The sequence below is a fragment of the Cherax quadricarinatus genome, chromosome 46 (genome assembly GCF_038502225.1).
Source record: "Cherax quadricarinatus isolate ZL_2023a chromosome 46, ASM3850222v1, whole genome shotgun sequence".
Classification (NCBI taxonomy): domain Eukaryota; kingdom Metazoa; phylum Arthropoda; class Malacostraca; order Decapoda; family Parastacidae; genus Cherax; species Cherax quadricarinatus.
The window spans coordinates 9763121-9773120 of NC_091337.1; the positions used below are offsets into that span (position 1 = coordinate 9763121).

At 44.5% G+C, this 10000-nt stretch overlaps 1 protein-coding gene across 3 annotated transcripts in view; it reads left to right on the forward strand.

Moving 5' to 3' along the window:
* The window catches only part of Prosap (SH3 and multiple ankyrin repeat domains prosap), a 638020-nt gene that overhangs the window by 257870 nt on the left and 370150 nt on the right, over positions 1 to 10000 (forward strand). The gene's annotated exons all lie outside the window — the stretch shown is intronic.

Consider the following 10000-nt stretch of genomic DNA (forward strand, 5'->3'; position numbering starts at 1 on the left):
TCAGGTAGTTAGTAAGTCCGTCAGTCAGGCAGTTAGTAAGTCAGTCAGGCAGTTAGTAAGTCAGTCAGGCAGTTAGTAAGTCAGGTAGTTAGTAAGTCCGTCAGTCAGGCAGTTAGTAAGTCAGTCAGGCAGTTAGTAAGTCAGGCAGTTAGTAAGTCAGTCAAGCAGTTAGTAAGCCAGTCAGGCAGTTAGTCAGTAAGTCAGGCAGTTAGTAAGTCAGGTAGTTAGTAAGTCCGTCAGTCAGGCAGTTAGTAAGTCAGTCAGGCAGTTAGTAAGTCAGTCAGGCAGTAAGTCAGGTAGTTAGTAAGTCCGTCAGTCAGGCAGTTAGTAAGTCAGTCAGGCAGTTAGTAAGTCAGTCAGGCAGTTAGTAAGTCAGTCAGGCAGTTAGTAAGTCAGTCAGGCAGTTAGTAAGTCAGTCAGGCAGTTAGTAAGTCAGTCAGGCAGTTAGTAAGTCAGTCAGGCAGTTAGTAAGTCAGTCAGGCAGTTAGTAAGTCAGTCAGGCAGTTAGTAAGTCAGTCAGGCAGTTAGTAAGTCAGTCAGGCAGTTAGTAAGTCAGTCAGACAGTTAGTAAGTCAGTCAGGCAGTTAGTAAGTCAGTCAGGCAGTTAGTAAGTCAGTCAGACAGTTAGTAAGTCAGTCAGACAGTTAGTAAGTCAGTCAGGCAGTTAGTAAGTCAGTCAGGCAGTTAGTAAGTCAGTCAGGCAGTTAGTAAGTCAGTCAGACAGTTAGTAAGTCAGTCAGGCAGTTAGTAAGTCAGTCAGACAGTTAGTAAGTCAGTCAGGCAGTTAGTAAGTCAGTCAGGCAGTTAGTAAGTCAGTCAGGCAGTTAGTAAGTCAGTCAGGCAGTTAGTAAGTCAGTCAGGCAGTTAGTAAGTCAGTCAGGCAGTTAGTAAGTCAGTCAGGCAGTTAGTAAGTCAGTTTAAACACAGGTCCACATTACTACTATAATATATAAGATAGTAATAACGGCAGACAAGGACCACAGTGTAAATAAGTCACTGACTTATTTTTGGGTTATCCTGGGTAATTTACACATATGGTACAATGCAAAACAACCATTGGAGGAGTTGAATGATAGCTCTAGGACTTTGTGTTGCACTCAGTAAATCAGGAGCTTGCAATGTTGCAAAAAATGAGTAGAGAGTAGATTAGTTAAGGGGAATGTTCTAGGTCAACCTAGAACGTTCCTCCCTCAACTAATCAGCTTGGCCTTCCTACTCATTTCTGCAACACTGCAACCTCCTGATGATGTACTGATTGCAACATGAAAGGCCATCATTCAACACTCCCTGCGGTTGTTTTGCATTTTGTTTCACTTGTCCGCGATTAGTGCACATGTCACTATGCATGATAATTTGTGTGACTGTATTTATGTGTACCTGTACCTATATAAATTTACTTACAATACACCAGGCCTACTGACCCACACTTGGCAGGTCTTTCTCAAACCCAACACCACTGAGAACATAGTCGCTCAACCCATTATCAGAGTTACCCAAGGAATATGCATTGGTATCCATATTAACTCATGTGCAAAATCCCACTCAAATCCAGCCCCTCTGACTCATGTATTTATCTATCATATATCTGAAGGTACAGAAGCGTTTACCTTCAGTGACTTTATTAACATATTGGAAATAATAACATATGTTTGGATCACATAGGATGATGAATTAAACACCTGTGCAACACTTGGGGGTATATGTACTGTGGAAACGCTTCGCCACACAGTGGCTTCCTCAGTCCAATACAGAGAAAAATGGTTGAATACCAGAAGGAGTTTGAGGTAATCAGTCCCTCAGCCGCTGGTTGGCGCAATATTTCCACACTGAAGAGACCCGAGTGTTGCACCGCTGTCTTATTCATCTTCCTGTCGGGTCTCTGAACTATTTTTGGGAGGATAACCTCCCCCCCCCCCAAAAAAAAAAAGTCAGATAAAGTGACTTTTCTCAAGACTGATTGACTGAACGCATCGACTGAGGGACTGATTGCCTCAAACATTTGTCCACACTTTCACAAGGTCTCCACAAGGTCCTTCACAGTTGTCCACACTTCCACAAGGTCTCCACAAGGTCCCTCACAGTTGTCTACACTTCCACAAGGTCTCCACAAGGTTCCTCACAGTTGTCCACACTTCCACAAGGTCCCTCACAGTTGTCCACACTTCCACAAGGTCTCCACAAGGTCCCTCACAGTTGTCCACACTTTCACAAGGTCCCTCACAGTTGTCCACACTTCCACAAGGTCTCCACAAGGTCCCTCACAGTTGTCCACACTTCCACAAGGTCTCCACAAGGTCCCTCACAGTTGTCCACACTTCCACAAGGTCTCCACAAGGTCCCTCACAGTTGTCCACACTTCCACAAGGTCTCCACAAGGTCCCTCACAGTTGTCCACACTTCCACAAGGTCCCTCACAGTTGTCCACACTTCCACAAGGTCTCCACAAGGTCCCTCACAGTTGTCCACACTTCCACAAGGTCTCCACAAGGTCCCTCACAGTTGTCCACACTTCCACAAGGTCCCTCACAGTTGTCCACACTTCCACAAGGTCCCTCACAGTTGTCCACACTTCCACAAGGTCTCCACAAGGTCCCTCACAGTTGTCCACACTTCCACAAGGTCTCCACAAGGTCCCTCACAGTTGTCCACACTTCCACAAGGTCTCCACAAGGTCCCTCACAGTTGTCCACACTTCCACAAGGTCCCTCACAGTTGTCCACACTTCCACAAGGTCTCCACAAGGTCCCTCACAGTTGTCCACACTTCCACAAGGTCTCCACAAGGTCCCTCACAGTTGTCCACACTTCCACAAGGTCTCCACAAGGTCCCTCACAGTTGTCCACACTTCCACAAGGTCTCCACAAGGTCCCTCACAGTTGTCCACACTTCCACAAGGTCCCTCACAGTTGTCCACACTTCCACAAGGTCTCCACAAGGTCCCTCACAGTTGTCCACACTTCCACAAGGTCTCCACAAGGTCCCTCACAGTTGTCCACACTTCCACAAGGTCCCTCACAGTTGTCCACACTTCCACAAGGTCCCTCACAGTTGTCCACACTTCCACAAGGTCTCCACAAGGTCCCTCACAGTTGTCCACACTTCCACAAGGTCTCCACAAGGTCCCTCACAGTTGTCCACACTTCCACAAGGTCCCTCACAGTTGTCCACACTTCCACAAGGTCTCCACAAGGTCCCTCACAGTTGTCCACACTTCCACAAGGTCTCCACAAGGTCCCTCACAGTTGTCCACACTTCCACAAGGTCTCCACAAGGTCCCTCACAGTTGTCCACACTTCCACAAGGTCTCCACAAGGTCCCTCACAGTTGTCCACACTTCCACAAGGTCCCTCACAGTTGTCCACACTTCCACAAGGTCTCCACAAGGTCCCTCACAGTTGTCCACACTTCCACAAGGTCTCCACAAGGTCCCTCACAGTTGTCCACACTTCCACAAGGTCCCTCACAGTTGTCCACACTTCCACAAGGTCCCTCACAGTTGTCCACACTTCCACAAGGTCTCCACAAGGTCCCTCACAGTTGTCCACACTTCCACAAGGTCTCCACAAGGTCCCTCACAGTTGTCCACACTTCCACAAGGTCCCTCACAGTTGTCCACACTTCCACAAGGTCTCCACAAGGTCCCTCACAGTTGTCCACACTTCCACAAGGTCTCCACAAGGTCCCACACAGTTGTCCACACTTCCACAAGGTCTCCACAAGGTCCCTCACAGTTGTCCACACTTCCACAAGGTCCCTCACAGTTGTCCACACTTCCACAAGGTCTCCACAAGGTCCCTCACAGTTGTCCACACTTCCACAAGGTCTCCACAAGGTCCCACACAGTTGTCCACACTTCCACAAGGTCTCCACAAGGTCCCTCACAGTTGTCCACACTTCCACAAGGTCTCCACAAGGTCCCTCACAGTTGTCCACACTCCCACAAGGTCTCCACAAGGTCCCACACAGTTGTCCACACTTCCACAAGGTCTCCACAAGGTCCCTCACAGTTGTCCACACTTCCACAAGGTCTCCACAAGGTCCCTCACAGTTGTCCACACTTCCACAAGGTCTCCACAAGGTCCCTCACAGTTGTCCACACTCCCACAAGGTCTCCACAAGGTCCCACACAGTTGTCCACACTTCCACAAGGTCTCCACAAGGTCCCTCACAGTTGTCCACACTTCCACAAGGTCTCCACAAGGTCCCTCACAGTTGTCCACACTCCCACAAGGTCTCCACAAGGTCCCTCACAGTTGTCCACACTTCCACAAGGTCTCCACAAGGTTCCTCATTGATTTTACCAAGGCTTGTGTCTGACGTCTCTCACCGCGCGCTATTTAATCTCTGTTCGCGATGTTTAGTGGTTCTTGCTTATCCTGTTTATCCCATTTATCCTGTCTTACATTTATTCTTTATTCCAAGACAGCTAGGTTCCCATTTATTATAAATACCGTTATTTGCATGATCTTACAAGAAGTAAACAGAGTACAAAGTGTTTGTTTGTTTACTTATACCCATGATGGGTTGTCTTACGTTATCATAGGTTATCTTACGTTATCATAGGTTATCTTACGTTATCATAGGTTATCTTACGTTATCATAGGTTATCTTACGTTATCTTACGTTATCATAGGTTATCTTACGTTATCATAGGTTATCTTACGTTATCATAGGTTATCTTACGTTATCATAGGTTATCTTACGTTATCATAGGTTATCTTACGTTATCATAGGTTATCTTACGTTATCATAGGTTATCTTACGTTATCATAGGTTATCTTACGTTATCATAGGTTATCTTACGTTATCATAGGTTATCTTACGTTATCATAGGTTATCTTACGTTATCATGGGTTATCTTAGGTTATCATGGGTTATCTTAGGTTATCATGGGTTATCTTAGGTTATGATGGGTTATCTTAGGTTATGATGGGTTATCTAAGGTTATGATGGGTTATCTTAGGTTATCATATGTTATCTTAGGTTATGATGGGTTATCTAAGGTTATGATGGGTTATCTTAGGTTATCATATGTTATCTTAGGTTATCATGGGTTATCTTAGGTTATGATGGGTTATCTTAGGTTATCATATGTTATCTTAGGTTATCATGGGTTATCTAAGGTTATGATGGGTTATCTTAGGTTATCATATGTTATCTTAGGTTATGATGGGTTATCTAAGGTTATCATAAGATAATTTATGCATTATGAATGAAGATTTTGTATTCAGCTACGTAAGGTCAATTAAACCTTCATATTTGTGTCTTAAAATATCTCTCTTGTTCTGGAATGAAGATTGTTGTTATTATTATTATTATTATTATTATTATTGTTGTTGTTGTTTTAATGACCTTCAATGTGGTTATTTTTGTTAGTATTAACATCACCACCTTAACAACCACCACCACTAACATCACCACTATTGTGATCACTATCAACACCACTACCATTTCAGTCACCATCGCCACCATCACTACTGCTGCCACCACCATTGCTACCACCACTATCACAACTACCACCACCACCACTATCACAACTACAACCACCACCACTATCACAACTACCACCACCACCACCATCACAACTACCACCACCACCACCATCACAACTACCACCACCACCACCATCACAACTACCACCACCACCACCACCATCACAACTACCACCACCACCACCATCACAACTACCACCACCACCACCACCATCACAACTACCACCACCACCACCATCACAACTACCACCACCACCACCATCACAACTACCACCACCACCACCATCACAACTACCACCACCACCACCATCACAACTACCACCACCACCACCATCACAACTACACCACCACCATCACAACTACCACCACCACCTCCTTCACAACTACCACCACCTCCATCACAACTACCACCACCACCTCCTTCACAACTACCACCACCACCTCCTTCACAACTACCACCACCACCTCCTTCACAACTACCACCACCACCTCCATCACAACTACCACCACCACCTCCTTCACAACTACCACCACCACCTCCATCACAACTACCACCACCACCACCACCATCACAACTACCACCACCACCACCATCACAACTACCACCACCACCACCATCACAACTACCACCACCACATAATACCAGGTGATTGGATGGCCCAGCATGGAGAGCCACAGTGCACATTAAAAACAGAGACCCAGTAATATTGGTGTTAAAAACTGCATCCTGCCCCCCCTACACACACACGTACGTACGTGCACACGTACGTACGTGCAGTGTTTGTGGAAAAAATAGTGTTTTGAGATGTGAAAACATTAAACGTGAAATATGCATGCAGAGCTTACGTACAGCTTACACTGAGAACCTTGCTTACAGCTTATGCTGAGGACCTTGCTTACAGCTTATGCTGAGGACCTTACTTACAGCTTACACTGAGAACCTTGCTTACAGCTTATGCTGAGGACCTTGCTTACAGCTTACACTGAGAACCTTGCTTACAGCTTATGCTGAGGACCTTGCTTACAACTTACACTAAGAACCTTGCTTACAGTTTATGCTGAGGACCTTGCTTACAGCTTACACTGAAAACCTTGCTTACAGCTTATGCTGAGGACCTTGCTTACAGTTTATGTTGAGGACCTTGCTTACAGTTTATGCTGAGGACCTTGCTTACAGTTTATGCTGAGGACTTTGCTTATAGCTTATGCTGAGGACCTTGCTTACAGTTTATGCTGAGGACCTTGCTTACAGTTTATGCTGAGGACCTTGCTTATAGCTTATGCTGAGGACCTTGCTTACAGTTTATACTGAGGACCTTGCTTATAGCTTATGCTGAGGACCTTGCTTACAGCTTGTGCTGAGGACCTTGCTTACAGTTTATGCTGAGGACCTTGCTTACAGTTTATGCTGAAGACCTTGCTTACAGTTTATGCTGAAGACCTTGCTTACAGTTTATGCTGAGGACCTTGCTTACAGCTTATGCTGAGGACCTTGCTTACAGTTTATGCTGAGGACCTTGCTTACAGCTTATGCTGAGGACCTTGCTTACAGTTTATGCTGAGGACCTTGCTTACAGCTTATGCTGAGGACCTTGCTTACAGTTTATGCTGAGGACCTTGCTTACAGTTTATGCTGAGGACCTTGCTTACAGCTTGTGCTGAGGACCTTGCTTACAGTTTATGCTGAGGACCTTGCTTACAGTTTATGCTGAGGACCTTGCTTACAGCTTGTGCTGAGGACCTTGCTTACAGTTTATGCTGAGATAAGTAACAACAGTGGCACTGGGTGAGTAAGTCAGATCAATAAACATGAAAAAGACACAAAAAATATCATTGATGGAGGTATTGTGTGAGACAGTGACAGGCGCTGTACAGGTCGACACAACAACTGAGAATCAATATAATAATATCTTTATTTACTACCAGTACATGTACAAGGTATACAGTCCTAGCTGACATCACTGACATACTACTATATAGAAAGTCCCTTGTTATGCAGAGCATTTCGGCCAGATTAGGTCAGTTTTGTCCCAGGATGCGACCCACACCAGTCGACTAACGCCCAATTACCCATTTTAAATTGATGGGTGAACAGGGAAAGTAGGTGTCTTATGGAAACACGTCTCTAATGTTTTCCAGCCGTACCGGAGGTGATTCGAACCCCGGACCTCAGTGTGTGTGAGCTGAGTGCACTAGCGATCGAGCTACGGAGGCACTGAAAGAGAAAGTCAAGGTAAGAAAAGCTAAGCCGAGAAGGTTAAGATTAAATAAAATAAAGAGAGTATGAAACAAGGCACTAGAGAATGTGAGACTGAGGAAGCACTGAGAGGAAGACACAGTTGAGTCAGGGATAATGAAACAGAAATTTCTGCAGGTGATTAGTAAGTTTATTCAGGTATACACAAATACAGTTACATAGATTATCATACATAGCAGCATATGTGTAGAGAACCTGGGATAACCCAAAACAGTCAAAGTGACTTATTGCCATTGAGGTCCTTGATAGTATTGCGTACCACAGTGTGTGTTTGTTAACACAGAAGAGATGTAACACTCTGCACTTGACGTGTCTGTGATATAACTGTGAAGGGTGGCGAGAGTTTTGCTGTAGTGAAAAAGCAGGGGTGCAGTGGGCATAATAAGGGAACACTGTATCAACATCCGTGGTCCCAGATTATTCAACATCTTACCAGAAGATATCAGAAACACTGCTGGAACAAGTGTAGAAGTCTGCAAGAGGAAACTGGACAAGTATCTTCACCAGGTGCCACATCAGCTAGGCTGTGATGGATATGGGGCAGAGGGCCTCCAGCAGCAACAGCCTGGTTGACCGGGCTAGCACCAGCCGAGCCTGGCCCATGGCCGGACTGCAGGAGTAAGAAAACTCTCAAAACTCATCAAAGGTATATGAGAGACAAAGATATGCACCAAGGGAACATGTAGACGTGGTGAAATATAAGTATCCAGAACCCACACAAATGCCTAAACATTCTAACATAAGTCACTCAAATGCCTAAACATTCTAACATAAGTCACTCAAATGCCTAAACATTCTAACATAAGTCACTCAAATGCCTAAACATTCTAACATAAGTCACACAAATGCCTAAACATTCTAACATAAGTCACACAAATGCCTAAACATTCTAACATAAGTCACTCAAATGCCTAAACATTCTAACATAAGTCACTCAAATGCCTAAACATTCTAACATAAGTCACACAAATGCCTAAACATTCTAACATAAGTCACACAAATGCCTAAACATTCTAACATAAGTCACACAAATGCCTAAACATTCTGATAAAAGTCAAACGCCGCCTTGAAGAAAGATGGACATTTTACCATTCTGAAATGTGTAAAAACTCTCTTGTAGGAAAAATATGTTATGGCCAAGAGTGTCCATTTTGTCAAGTAAGAGACACTAAAAACATGCACACCTGCACGGGTTTTTTTTAGACGTAAAGAGGAAGGAAGACAAGAGAAATAGACGCAATTGTCAGAGACTAGCGGGAGACACAGGAATATGAAGAGACAGTATGTGGGAGAGAAGGTAGAGAGTTATAGTATGTGGGAGAGAAGGTAGAGAGTTATAGTATGTGGGAGAGAAGGTAGAGAGTTATAGTATGTGGGAGAGAAGGTAGAGAGTTATAGTATGTGGGAGAGAAGGTAGAAAGTTATAGTATGTGGGAGAGAAGGTAGAGAGTTATAGTATGTGGGAGAGAAGGTAGAGAGTTATAGTATGTGGGAGAGAAGGTAGAGAGTTATAGTATGTGGGAGAGAAGGTAGAGAGTTATAGTATGTGGGAGAGAAGGTAGAGAGTTATAGTATGTGGGAGAGAAGGTAGAGAGTTATAGTATGTGGGAGAGAAGGTAGAAAGTTATAGTATGTGGGAGAGAAGGTAGAGAGTTATAGTATGTGGGAGAGAAGGTAGAGAGTTATAGTATGTGGGAGAGAAGGTAGAGAGTTATAGTATGTGGGAGAGAAGGTAGAAAGTTATAGTATGTGGGAGAGAAGGTAGAAAGTTATATGTGGGAGAGAAGGTAGGGAGCTATAGTATGTGGGAGAGAAGGTAGAGAGTTATAGTATGTGGGAGAGAAGGTAGAGAGTTATAGTATGTGGGAGAGAAGGTAGAGAGTTATAGTATGTGGGAGAGAAGGTAGAAAGTTATAGTATGTGGGAGAGAAGGTAGAAAGTTATATGTGGGAGAGAAGGTAGGGAGCTATAGTATGTGGGAGAGAAGGTAGAGAGTTATAGTATGTGGGAGAGAAGGTAGAGAGTTATAGTATGTGGGAGAGAAGGTAGAGAGTTATAGTATGTGGGAGAGAAGGTAGGGAGATATAGTATGTGGGAGAGAAGGTAGAGAGTTATAGTGTGTGGGAGAGAAGGTAGGGAGCTATAGTATGTGGGAGAGAAGGTAGAGAGTTATAGTGTGTGGGAGAGAAGGTAGGGAGATGTAGTATGTGGGAGAGAAGGTAGAGAGTTATAGTGTGTGGGAGAGAAGGTA